The sequence below is a fragment of the Nanorana parkeri genome, unplaced genomic scaffold (assembly GCF_000935625.1).
Source record: "Nanorana parkeri isolate BGI_ZX_2015 unplaced genomic scaffold, ASM93562v1 scaffold633, whole genome shotgun sequence".
In the NCBI taxonomy this organism is placed as follows: Eukaryota; Metazoa; Chordata; class Amphibia; order Anura; family Dicroglossidae; genus Nanorana; species Nanorana parkeri.
The window spans coordinates 639768-653639 of NW_017306901.1; the positions used below are offsets into that span (position 1 = coordinate 639768).

The 13872-nt window shown below is 41.8% G+C and overlaps 1 protein-coding gene across 5 annotated transcripts in view; it reads left to right on the forward strand.

The window, feature by feature from the left end:
* The window catches only part of STK10 (serine/threonine kinase 10), a 131514-nt gene that overhangs the window by 26469 nt on the left and 91173 nt on the right, over window positions 1-13872 (forward strand). The gene's annotated exons all lie outside the window — the stretch shown is intronic.

A 13872-nucleotide genomic window follows, 5' to 3' on the forward strand; every position in this document is an offset into this window, starting at 1 on the left:
CGATGACCGCAATGCTGAAGGGGCAGTGTACGCGTGCGCACACCGGCCTGTGCGGCATTGATCTAACGATCATGCTAAAAAACAAAATCGTACGATTCTCGGCTGGTTTTCTAGCATGCTCCTTAGACAAAAGACGTGCGACCGTACAGTAAAAACGGTCGCACGCCTTCCATACGCTTTGCGAATATCGTACGATCGCGGGATTTCCCGCGATTATCGTGCGATAATCGTGCAATGTATGGGCGCCTTTACAAAGCTGCGTGGAGCAGAAGAGGCACAGATTAATTGCTAATGACCAAATAAGTATGAAGCTCTAAGGAGTCCATTAGCACCCAGTGCGCCATATTCCAGAACTGCAACTTACCTGAAATGTCCCAAAACGCTAGGCGTAAAGTGCTTAGAGACCTCTATGGAAGGGCTAAAACACAATTACCACTAAATACGATTCACAAGTTGCAAGCCTCAAGATTGGGCAAAGAAATACCTACAGGATTATTCACAAAAGGGTGAAACATTTGGAGAAGGCAGGAGAAGTGAACAATCTGTGTTGTCCTAGATTGTTCACTTCTCCTGCCTCCTCCAAGCTCTTCACCCTTTTGTGAATAATCCTGATAATGTTTTGAGTCAAGTACCAGCAAGGTGGCTAAGAGTTACTGGTTTGGGCTGCTATCATTAAAGGAGAACTACGAGGTGAGTGCTTTTCACTTACCTCATAGTTCTAGCTGACCTGTGACAATGAGACTGTCACAGGTCGGCTGAGTAGATCGGGAGGTGAGCGAACACATACTGGCGTTCGCTCACCTCTCGATCCTGTCACGGCTCTCTGCCGTGACAGGAAGGGGCTGGATTCCCCCCTCCCCGCTCCGATCTGCCAGCGCTGACTGACGGAACAGACAGGGGAGGGGGCGGGTACAGCTGGGTCTGCCTCTAGATGGGCAGGGCCAGCTGTCAGTCACACAGCTGGGCGGATCCGAGCACAATTGTCATGGGATCCGCTTCAGCTGCGGCGTCTCAGTATAGCGCGACCAGTAGCTTGCGGTATACTGCGGCGTCTCAGTATACCGCGAGCTACAGCTCACGGTATACTGAGCCTAGGGTGAAGGGAGGACGCTAGTTTGTGTCCTCCCGTTACCCTCCCGTTAAGGAGAACTATGGGGAAAAGCATTAACCCCATAGTTCTCCTTTTTAAGGTTAAAGCGGTTGGACCTTTTCAGGTTAAAGATGGGCTGAAGGTCAACTCCGGAACCAGTTTCTGGAAGATACTTTATTCAAGCAGTGGTGCAGAAAGAAATCTGCAGTGTTCAAGAAAACCATGATCTGTATGCTTGCTTGTATGCATTCAAGTGCTGTACCGCTTGGCTAGCCAGCAAAGGCCTCAAAGATTACTAAATAATGACCTCCTTCATCACTTGACTTAAATCCTATTAAGACTTTGTGGGCGCTTCATAAACATGAGATTTATAGTGAGGGAAGACCATACACATCTTTGAACAAGATTTCGGAGGCTTTTTTATTGTGACCAGTTCAAGTAATTGACTGACTCAATGGATGGGAGGCTCCTGGCATATTGAAGGAAAGGGTGGTCACTGAATTTGTTCGAAAGGCCGATGTTATGTTGCTTATTTGTTACACTTACTTTAAAGCTAAAGGAATAAACAAGTGAGTGGGAAATAATTGTTTCATAGTTGAGTTGCTCAATAAGTTGGCACACTAATAGTTGCCTAATAATTCCACACACGTATATATTTTATCCTAATGCTGGCCATAAACCTACAGATTTTCTGCAGATTTTCTATGGTCAGATGGAAAAAGTGCCATAGATTCCTCCATCTACGCTAAACTGTGTGGATGGAGGAATCTCCCAGTTGGCCAAGCTTCAGTATCTTGCTAGTCGGCCCCACTGGCTCTCAAGATACCTGAACAATCTGATTGGATGCAGGCATTGTTCAGGTATTTTGAGAGCCAGCGGGGTCGACTAGCAAGCTTGGCTCAGTGGGAGATTCCTCCTTTTATGAATTAGCATAGATCTAGGAATCTGTGGTACTTTTTCCATCTGACCATAGAAAATCTGCAGATAATCTATAGGTGTATGGGCAGCTTGAGAAATACCAAACTCACTGTTCCTTTGTTAAATAAACATTGTACAGTATTTGTTCAGCAATAACATTTTTAATTCGGTAGTAAATAAAATGATTTCTGAGGAGTCTGATTTGTCTAATTGTGCAGGCAATGTTTAAAACATCGCTTTAGCCCAGATTCACACCATCGCGTTGCTGTGCCGTGCATTCGTAAACCTGAACGAGCGTCAAACATGAGAAAGCAGTGCATGCAGCAAAATTTGTTACAAACGTTTCACATTTGTCCCGCGTGTTCTCCTGCCCGCATTTGTGGTGCCATTAACTGGTTATGGCATCACAAGTGTGTTCCGCATTTGGTGCGCATTTTATGAATGCGTGTCAAAGCGTGTGGTTCCCTCCCCCCCGTTTGGCGCATGTTCAGGGAATGCAATGATGTGAATGGGAGTGTACATTTGCCAGTAGCATGTTTGTAGTATTGCTTCAATGCCATTACTGTTTCATTTTTGTATATGTTGGCAGCTCTCTTTGCTATATACTGTTAATTTAGGGAGTATATATTTTAAGTAATTATAACGTTTACCTTAAAGTGATAATTTGTTTTTTGTTTTCTATAAAAAAAAAAAGTAAATTTTGTCTAAAAATTGAATAGATCCATATGAACATGACCAACCAAAAAGTAGAGTCTTGGTTCCTGAGTCATTTCCTCCCTGACTCACCCATAGTGATTGAAGTGTTAAGCTTATATGAGATCTGTTTGTATTTGTTTGTTTTACTTTGCTATAACATGTTTGCCATTGTTCCAGCCCCTCTGATCTCCTGAGTAAAAGTCGGTGTCTCATGGGATTTTTCTTTGCTGACTGCAGCCTATATTTATCTGCTGTATAGAGAGTGGATACGTTCCTCCTGAACACGTAGCACAAGTGTGTAATATGTACAGAGACAGCACATAGGTGTCAGGTGCATGTTCCTAAAATGCAGTAAAATGAAATCTACCAATAGCAACATATACCTGTCAGTCTCTGCTCTACTAGAACACGTTTTTACTGTTCACTCCCCTCACTTTCTGGGTTGGTAAATACCTGTTAACAGGGCTGGAGTAGTGCTAACACAGGCAACTTTGTGGACCATTTCACACCTTGTCATTTTAGGTGTATTGCGTTCTATAAGCATTTTGGGCACATTTTACCAAACATCCTTATGGAATCCGCATTTTGTTGAAAACCGCACTACAGATGCAGCAAGCAGGGTTTTTTTTTAAATTTGTTTTTTATTTTTACACAAAGCGCCAGGCAGGTTTACTCACTAATTTAAAAAAATTTAAGTATTGACTTTAGAGAACAACTTCAGGTAACTTTTTTTTACCCCCTCACTGCAAGGGCTAACTGCTTGTTTTGGTCTAGGGCTGAAAATAACAAAGTTATACTTGCCTGATTCTTCGAGATTGCCAGCTCTTAGACCGGTCCTTGGAGCGTCTTTCCCCTCAGCTGCAGTGGTCTAAGGTCCTGTGAGTCATCACGTTCTATATACAGTGTATAGGACGTGAGGATGCCGTGGGACATTCCATCGCTGCAGATGAGAAGGAAGTAGCGCTGTCACAGCCGGCCAGCTGAGAGGATGAGGTGAGTATACCTTTGTTGTTTTCTGCCCTAGACAAACGAGCAGTTAATTCTGGCAGAGCGGGTGTAGCCCCATTGCAGGGGTAAATAAGACAAAAATTACCCAGAGTTCTTCTTTAATGAACCACATTCATAAATAATCTAAAATGGAAGATCTTAATCAGCAGTACATTTACCCCAAAAGGGTACTATTAATGAGCTCAGGGGGGAGTTTCTTTTTTTTTAACTTAAAATTCATAATAACAGCTTAAAGGCAAAGTCTAATGGTTTTTCAACAAATACACATGATGAGTTCATATACTTTCATTTGTTAAATGACTTTGACAAGATCTCTTTCCAATTTTTTGTTGCTGTAATAATCATTAGAGATTTATAGATTAGCTAATAGAGGGAGCCATCAGTTGCTCAGTGCAATTACTCTGTCTCCTTTAACAACTCATGAGATAAGGTATAAGCTACACAGTGCGAAGGGGCTTGTTTTCCATCAGTTAGCCAACTCTTAAGCTGGCCATATACTGTTATATATTTGTTATGTACAGCCTATTGGCTGAAAGAAAAAATATAATAGATTCCTCCACCCATGCTAAACAGCACATATGGATAAATCTCCGGCTATATCCTTTGTATTCTGACAGCGATGGGTATGCCACTGTCAGAATACCTGAACAGTGATGACAGCTGATTGGCTGCCATCACTTTTCACTAGGGATGCACAGATACTTTTCGAGTACCTGTGCAGATACTTGGCATTTTCATGAGAATTACCAGGGTTGCAGCTGGGACCTGGCTCTGGCACTCCACCACTGTCCTGAAATCATTAGTCTGTATTGTTTTAGAAACACTGTCACATGACACTAAACAAAAATGTATCAGTACTCGTACTTGTAAGTACTCGGCAAGTACCAGTACTCGTACTCGCAAAACTGGTATCTGTGCATCCCTTTATTTATATTTATAAAAACAAAATCGTACATTAAAACAGAGATGTACAAATCCCAGGAGCTCCGTGTGCTCCTTACAAATGACAGCTGACTCCTAACTTTTGAATTTTTCTCTAATCTAGTCTTGCAGCTCAAAAGTATAGATACAATTGTTGATAAACCAGCTGAAATTCACAGTGTATGACCAGATTAAGAATTGCTTTGTGAGTAGAATGGTAGCTGTCCGGCCATGGTGCAGCAAAAATGTACAGCATGTCGCTTTTGATGGACGGTACAGCTTATCAAACACGCCAATTGGAATGACTGGGACTGTGGTGCAGTATTTCTATATAAAATCCCATTGAGATTTAAAAATTAAACACACCCTGCATTCTGGATGTGGCAGTATCGTCTCCCGAACGCTGGGCAGCTGCTGCCTCCACTGCCCTCTGAATAGCGATCCAGCTTGGTTTTCATAGGGCGGTGAAGACTTTTGTCCGTCTGGACGAGGCCTTATTGTGTGAATCATCACACCAGTTAAAAAAAAAAAAGGAATACACTGCAGCGGTGTAGAGGACACATCTACTTAAAAAATAGAACGATCTAACATGTATAAATATTCTACTCATGCTCTCAATTATTATAAATGTCCATCTTAACAAGAACTGTCATTGGCATGTAAACGTATTCAATTGTTATTGCCAGGTGTGCTACTGTAATATCTAATTTAAAATTTTTGTGAAAGGATTAAAGTGGAAGTTGAGTCAAAAACTTATTTTTCTAGTTTTGGATAGAGTGAGCAAAGGATCAGAACGTCTGTTGGGGTTTTATTGCTATCCGGGGCTCCATTCGAGAAATTTACCCTCACTTCCTGTCTTAAAGGAGAACTATGAGATGACTGATTTCCACTCACCTCATAGTTCTAGCCGACCTGTGACAATGAGACTGTCACAGGTCGGCTCAGTAGATCGGGAGGTGAGGGAACACATACCGGGTTCGCTCACCTCTCGATCCTGTCACGGCTCTCTGCCGTGACAGGGGGAGGGGCTGGATTCCCCTCTCCCCGCTCCGATCTGCCAGCGCTGACTGGCGGAACGGACGGGGGAGGGGGCGGGTACAGCTGGCTCTGCCTCTAGATAGGCAGAGCCAGCTGTCAGTCACGCAGCTGGGCAGATCTCGACGTCGATATCGGGATCCGCTCCGGCTGCGGCCTCTCAGTATACCGCGAGCTACAGCTATACTGAGCTTAGGGTAACGGGAGGACGCTAGTTTGTGTCCTTTCGTTACCCTAAGGAGAACTATGGGGAAAAACACTGACCCCGTAGTTCTCCTTTTAATGACGATGGTTACAAAAATTTGCAATAGCAATGCAGACAGAAATACAACTGCTGTATGCACTGCTTTTTTTCACTGCAATGCATGGCATTGCGTTACTGCTTGCGATGTGTTGCAGAGCATAGCGGCCTGGAGATGCATTGGGGTGTCGTTCAAATGAATGGCAATGCAACACTAGCTAGCTGCAGTGCAATAGTCGTACTGTATCATGCAATTAACACAACACTATGGTGTGAATAGGCCCTTAGGTTCCCAGTTTAAGGCCCCATTCACACTGAGCGACATGAAAATCGCACGATTTTCCGCTCAATTTTATATGAGCGATATTGAGCGACTTGTCGCATTGGGCTGTATGCAATCAGGAGCAAAATCGCTCGAAATCGCTTGAAAAAAGGGTCCTGTAGGAGATACAAGCGATATTGCTCATATTTCCACGCGATATCGCTCTATGTAGCTTCTCCAATCCATTTCAATGGAGCTGTTCACATCTCGTCGCTCAATATCACTTGTAGCTCCTACATGACCCTTTTTTCGAGCGATTTTGCTCTTGATTGCATACAGCCCAATAGGAAAAAGTCGTGCGATGTAGCGCGACAAGTCGCTCAATATCGCTCATATAAAATCGTGCGATTTTCATGTCGCTCAGTGTGAATGGGGCCTAAGAATGTTGTGCAATCCATACGGTTGAAAAGCTAATTGTGTGCAATAAGTGCCACAGTGAGCTTAAATAGTTACGGCTGTCATCCTGTATCTGTAAGTATTCAATATTGCATAAATATTTTTTCAATCACGAGACAGCAGTGCTTCGGAGCATAGAGCAGCCTTTTCTTCAGGCAACAGTTGATTGTCAACGATATGGGTGTATAGGCAGTACTTACACTGAGTGGCCAGATTATTATGACCACCTGACCTTTGTAGGCAAATTAGCTACAATTAGTTATAATTTCGCGCTGAAGTTGCTAGAGGGCCCAACCATTATAAATAGGGAAGCAGGTTGTTTACCATGACAGAAGTGATTTGTTTCTGAAGATATGGGTAAACAACGCGATTTAACAGCCTTTGAACGTGGGATTGTTGGCGCTCGGAGCCATGGATCGAGTATCAGCAAAACAGCAGAATTTGTTAAATGTTCAAGAGCAGCTGTTGTTAAAGTGTTTAAAGACTGGACTGTCAGCCGAAAATCTGAGTCTGAACGTGCGAATTGTGGCCGTCAGCGACTAGTCAATGTTAGGGCAGAACGGAGAGTGGCAAGACTGGTACAAGACAACAGAAGGGCAACAGTGCAGTGTCAGATTCCTCGCATCACCTTTCAACATCTCGTGGAGTCACGAGGCGGCCCAACGAAGTCATCTCGTGGAGTCATCTCATGGCCCAACGAAGTACTGATGGGGTGGTCATAATAATCTGGCCACTCAGTGTATGCCAGGCCCCCATCAGGTCTGCAGTGGGGCACGTTAAGGGCTGTATGGATGACTCCAGTGCAGCATTCACAGCTTAGTTTTGGGACCCCTGCCCACTGGGGTTGGAGCCAGAGTTGGCTCCCCCTTCTGTATCTGCTGGGTGGGATGATGGAGCTCGGGCTGCAAAAGCTTTGCTTAAGTTGAGTGACCCAGCAAGACTGCTGTAGATTGTATAGGGTTGGTGACCCTTTGAGGTCAGTTGTATGGGTCCCCATGGTTTAAAAAAAAAAAACTAATCCAGAAGATTTATACTGTACTGTTGATCTTGCATACATACCTGTAGGTCAGACTGGACAGATCCCTGGAGCTGAGTAGCTTATGCTTCTTTAAAATTACAGCTGGCCCCTAACTTATGTGGTTTTCTCTAGTTGTCAATGGAGCTGGCTCCTAAAATAAAAAGATTGGATAGATTGGGTTCTGAATTGCATATTAATTTATTCATTTGTCCGCCCTGCTTTTGGGTACTGGCATATTAACTAGGGCTGCAACAACTAATCGACATAATCGATTATAATCGATTATTGAAAAAGTTGTCAACTTTTTCAATAATCGATTAATCGGCTTCCGATCAGTTGGCCCTGTTCACGGCTCCACACACGCTCCACACACACGCTGCGTGCCGCACCTCCTCCCCAAAAGCGCCCGGCATTCTGATTGGCCGGGAAGGCGGCGCCACGCTCTCTCGTCATCTCATGAATCGTAATATTAAGAAAGTGACCTTACAGCATTAGTTTGTATTGCTTTAGAAAAAATGTGACCTGTCCCTTTAAGAAAAAGTATCGGTAATTGGTATCTGCGAGTACTTGATCAAAAGTATCGGTACTCGGTCTTAAAAAAGTGGTATCGGTGCATCCCTAATAGTTGTTGCAGCCCTAGATCACGGATTTTTCAGTTCTTAGCTCTACATAATGCCTTTCATTTTGTATGGTTCCCCCTTTAATATCGGAAGATTTTTTAATTTTCTCTTGTGCAATTTGCACTCTTCTGCCCTAATTTCACACTCTGAAGCTGGCCATACACCTATAGATTTTCGATCGGAAACTTTTGTTGCTGCCGAGAACCCTGGTTCAATTCTAGCTCTAATAGCCCATCAAGCACAGACAAATGTGGATTTCGATAATCATTCATTAGCAGTACTAACTCATCTAATTTTAGCAATCGACAGAACAGATTTTCGTTTGTGCATGTGCAGTGTTCTCGGTGCAATCTTTTTTTCTTGTACCAAAACGCCACAAATCCATCGATTTTCATTCAATTCGAAAAAGGTTTACCAGCCTGACAGAATCAGGAAGTTCGGCTAGGAGTACAGTAATTAAAATCGCTGGTGTCCCATTAACTGATCGATTATCATTCGAAAAGACCATTTGTGGAAAATGTCCGAACAAAAATCGAAGAGTGTATGGGCACCTTAAAGGAGAACTATGGGGTCAGTGTTTTTCCCCATAGTTCTCCTTAGGGTAACGGGAGGACACAAACTAGCGTCCTCCCGTTACCCTAAGCTCAGTATACCGCGAGCTACAGCTCGCGGTATACTGAGACGCCGCAACTGGAGCGGATCCCGACGTAGATGACGGGATCCGCCCAGCTGCGTGAGTGACAGCTGGCTCTGCCTATCTAGAGGCAGAGCCAGCTGTACCCGCCCCCTCCCCCGTTCGTTCCGCCAGTCAGCGCTGGAGGATCGGAGCGGGGAGAGGGGAATCCAGCCCCTCCCCCTGTCACGGCAGAGAGCCGTGACAGGATCGAGAGGTGAGGGAACCCGGTATGTGTTCCCTCACCTCCCGATCTACTGAGCCGACCTGTGACAGTCTCATTGTCACAGGTCGGCTTAGAACTATGAGGTAAGTGGAAATCACTCATCTCATAGTTCTCCTTTTAAGTCTTAGTCTGGCAAGAATTCAAACCTATCATTTTTCTAAAAAAAATATATATAGCATTGTGGTTTGCAGAAGTTGGTCACTTTCTACCAAATAAATGTCCCATCCCATTGCTAACTTCTGCTTTTATAAACTGTAGAGGGTCTGAGTTTGTATGTTTCTCTTTCAGTTCCCACACATAAGGATTACCCAAGATTATTCTGTTTTCTTACCAGACTCTTACTGAGGGAAATTTATCAAAACTGGAGCAGACAATATCTAGAGCAGTTGGCCATGACAACCAATCAGCTTCTCTCTTCAGTTTGTTCAGTTAAGATTTGAAAAATGAAAGAGAAAAGCTTATTGGTTGCCATGGGCAACTCCTCTAGATTTTGTTTGCTCCAGTTCTGATACATTTCCATTGTGTGTTTTAAAAATTTGTACTGAAAGTGTGCTCTTTATATCCTGAGTACTCGTTTAGGCTAATATCTGCTCACCTGCTGCACTACTGTCAGTTGTGAATAAATGATAATATAAAAATTACTGCATTGCTTCTTTTACACGTATTCAATTTACTTCTGGGTTGTATTTGGTTGTGTAGTTTCCTGACTACAGTCACAACAAAATGAAAAAGGCCACTCAAGATTTGGTGGATTAACACCTATTAAATTGAAACCATAACAGATTTGGGTCATGTATTTATAAACATATTTTACACATTTTTATGCTATATATTATGCTTTCTTTATGCAATCATATGCATTTATTATATTATCTGTAGTGGAAATATAAACTTCCACTTTTCAGTGGGAATTCTGGCATTTCCTGTGACCCTTTACTCCTTGTACACAGTTTAGATCTGGATCTAGTCTAGACTGGACAACTGCTCACAGCACATGCTGATTTTTAGCCTTTCATTTTTGTTCTTGTGTGCTGTGATGACAGAATGTCTGTTTTTTTGTTTTGTTTTACTAGTGGATCATTTTGCCACCAGGAATGAATGTAGCAGGAAAGCACAAGTGTCTCCTCTCAGATCTATTCATCTGCAGTTCCGTGCTGACCTATTCTTGTCGGTGTCATCCAGTCTGGAATTTATTTGCTGCCAGAAAAACTTGATTTTAAATCCGTGCTCTTCTCAGATCTCTTGTGTTATTGGCTTTCCTTGGTTTGTGTATTTTTGTCAATGGTTGGAATGTTTATGTACGTCTTTAGTCATTTATAGACACTGTGGATCACAAGTAAAAAATTGTGGCTGGATTATGTTAAACAGCATATTTCTTTTTTACCTGTGACGAAATAAAAACAAGGTTTTGTGTGCTGTGCAAACAGATGCCTGCTCAAGGTATATGAACAAATTATTTTGCAATTTGATTGAGAAGGCGTTCCAGCAAAAGTTAGCAAAATCCTCAATGTCAATCTGAATATTGTGTTATGACATTGTTTCAAAATATTATACGACTTGGACTCCAGACATTTTTATTGATATCTGCAGTCTTTATTCTATCCTGGATCCATCGTGACTGACAACATCCAGCTCTGTCCTGCATAACCTCTTACGTTGCTATAAAATTTATAGACCTTTAACTGGCTCTTTTTAAAAAGAATTATTATTTAACATTTTACATAATACATAAACTAATAACATGTCAACAACAAATAAACCAAATTTCCGGAGTATAAAAAGGCATAACACTTAAAATATAAGTATATAAATAGGTATATATGGAGAGCTAGCCAATTCTTACTAAAGTTACCTTGAGATTACTTCCCTTCCTTTTCACCTGAATACAGTACTGCATCCATTGTAGCCCATAAATTAAACTTTTCATATTTATTCTTACAATTTGTGATCCACTTTTCTGAATCCATATTTTCATTAACCTGATGGACACAGTCCACTCTGAAGGAACCACATAACTTCCCCAACATCTTGGAATTAACCTTTTTGCGGCATTAAGAAAATGAGGCAAAGACATAGATTTATATTTGGCTATAGGGAAAGGCACTAAATGAAACAGAAAGGGGTAAAGGGTCAAGTTTCATCCAAAATAAAATGAGTTTGTTCTCATGTCCTGCCAAAAGGATTTTAACTTCAGGCAGTCCCACCAGACATGTAAATATGTACCTGGTAATCCGCTACCAGGTACATATTTTTTGTTAAATTATACTTAAAGAATATGGTCCCCAATACCACCTTATAGTAAGTTTCTTGCTATCTGGAATCTACAGAGGAAGTATGAAACCGCTCACAAATCTGTTTCGCTTGTGCGTCTGTTAGAGACCCCCATATCCCGCTCCCTAATAAAATGCATAGAGCCTTTTCCAGCTCACTTTAAGTAATCATTTGTACAACAGGCAGAGAGAGTGGCCAGGGTTCACTTGTGAATTACAAAGCTGTTCATAAAAAGTTAATGACTGAAGGAGTCTAAAAAAACGCAACGGGTTTCGTAACAAATTGCTAAGTTGTAAGTATCAGTTTTATATATTATATATATTTATATATATTAGTCAATCGGAAAAATACCCTATTTTTCCAACAGTGTGTCTAATGCAATAAGAGAATTATCTGACATAAATTTACATGTCTGGACGTCTCCATCTGCAGGCCGTGTCTGAAAATATGATAAATGTTCCCCTGGCATAAACCATTGAAAACCACCTATTGGCGTCAGGGGGGGGATATGTTTGGAACCAAATTCTGACTTTTATTAATTGTAACCCACACCTTCAAAGTATGTCTTGTGAGAGGGGACGTTATATAAACTATAAAGCAATAGCTTTCTAGTGCAGAGAGACATCTGGTACACCTAGGCCACAAGTTCGTTTAGTAGGTCTCAAGATATTATAGATAGCCGGGGCCTTCTATTATTCCATACAGATTGCAGAAATAAACTGCATATTTGACAGAAAAAAAGGGCGGCAATTTAATCGGAATTGACTGTAAAAGGAATAAGATCTTCGGTAAGACATTAATTTTCAGGATATGTATACGTCCTAGCCATGTAAACAGAGTTTTATCCCAGGAATGAAGGACTCCTGTAATTGCCTTCAAAATAGGTAGATAATTCAATTCAAACACTTGTTTCAAGGAATTTGGGAGCTGAATTCCCATATAACGAAAACGATGTCCAGGCAAAAGTATATGAAGTACACAAATTTGAAATAGCTTCAGGAGATAAATTTAACGACAAAAAAGTAAATAATATGGAAGTTGGAATAGGTAACGTATATGGTCAGTTCTTGAAGCAAATTAGGCAATTAAATCAGAGGTTGAGTTGAAGAAAATAAAATGTCATCGGCATATGCAGACGCTTTACACTCTAAATTGCCCATTACAATCCCATGTATATCTGGGTTATTTCTTATCCTAGCGAGAAAAGGTTCTAAGGTTAAGGCGCATAATAAAGCAGACATCCCTGTCTCGTTCCATTACGTATTTCAAACAGAAAAGACAATGAGCCATTGACTTTTACTCGAGCTTCCGTATTACTAGAGAGTGCCGATATCCAGCCTCCAGAAACACCCAGTCCACACTATCAAACATGTTCTCCGCATCAGTCGATAGTAAAAGACATGGAGGAGAGGCCAAGTCAGCTTCCTTCTAGTGGATTAAATGAAAAGCACGGATAGTGTTGTCTCTTAACTCTCTTCCTTATATAAAACCTGTTTGATCTGGGTGGACTAAGGTCGGGAAGAGAAATCCCGCTCTGTTGGCCAAACCTTTGCAATAATTTTCACATCTGTGTTAGAGAGAGATCGGTCTATAATTTTGAGGTAACGTGGGATCTTTACAGTCTTTATGGATCACTGAAATATGTGCTGATACAAATGAAGACGGCATAAATTCTCCTGAGGTAATAGTGTTAAAAAATCTACACATTGGGAGGCCTAGTAATAATAAAAACTTTTAAAAAACAGGCTTTTGTGAACCCATCGGGTCCCAAGCTTTTGCCGTTAGAGAGACCCTTAATGACATACTCTAACTCTTGGAACGATATTGGTCTGTCTAGATCTTCTGCTTACTGAGCTGACACGTTGCGGCAGCCCGCAGCAGTCACATAATCCCATATAGCTAAACGCTTTTGATCTATAGTTATTTGAGAGTCTCCTCCAGGTAAGTTATAAAACGCTGCATAATATTGCCCGAAGACCTCTGTGATCTTAGAAGTATGTTGGACCATTTCTCCTGAAGCTGTCTGAATTCTACCAGGTTTTTTTTCCTGTTCCTAAAATTTATGAGACCTAAACCTTAAGCGTTTACAAACTCGATCTTCAGTTGCTTTAGTCAAGGCCAGTCGCAAGGAGTCCATTGTCTGCTCATCTGCCAACAAACCGGTTCACTTATGAGCCAACTCTGCTACCTGTAACTTTTCCAGCAGGTTAGCTAGCTCCTTACGTCTGGCTCTATTCAAGCAAGAACTTGTGAAATCAGTCCCCCCGCCCTAATAACTGCCTGTGCACGGATCCCTTCCTGATCGGAACGGTACAGATGGGATGTCACCGCTGCGATGCAATGAACAAATAAACTGAAATGGCCGACCCCATGTCTGTCTTTTGGGAATCATATGTAAATGGACATGTTTTTGTTTACATCAGATATAACTGTAGAT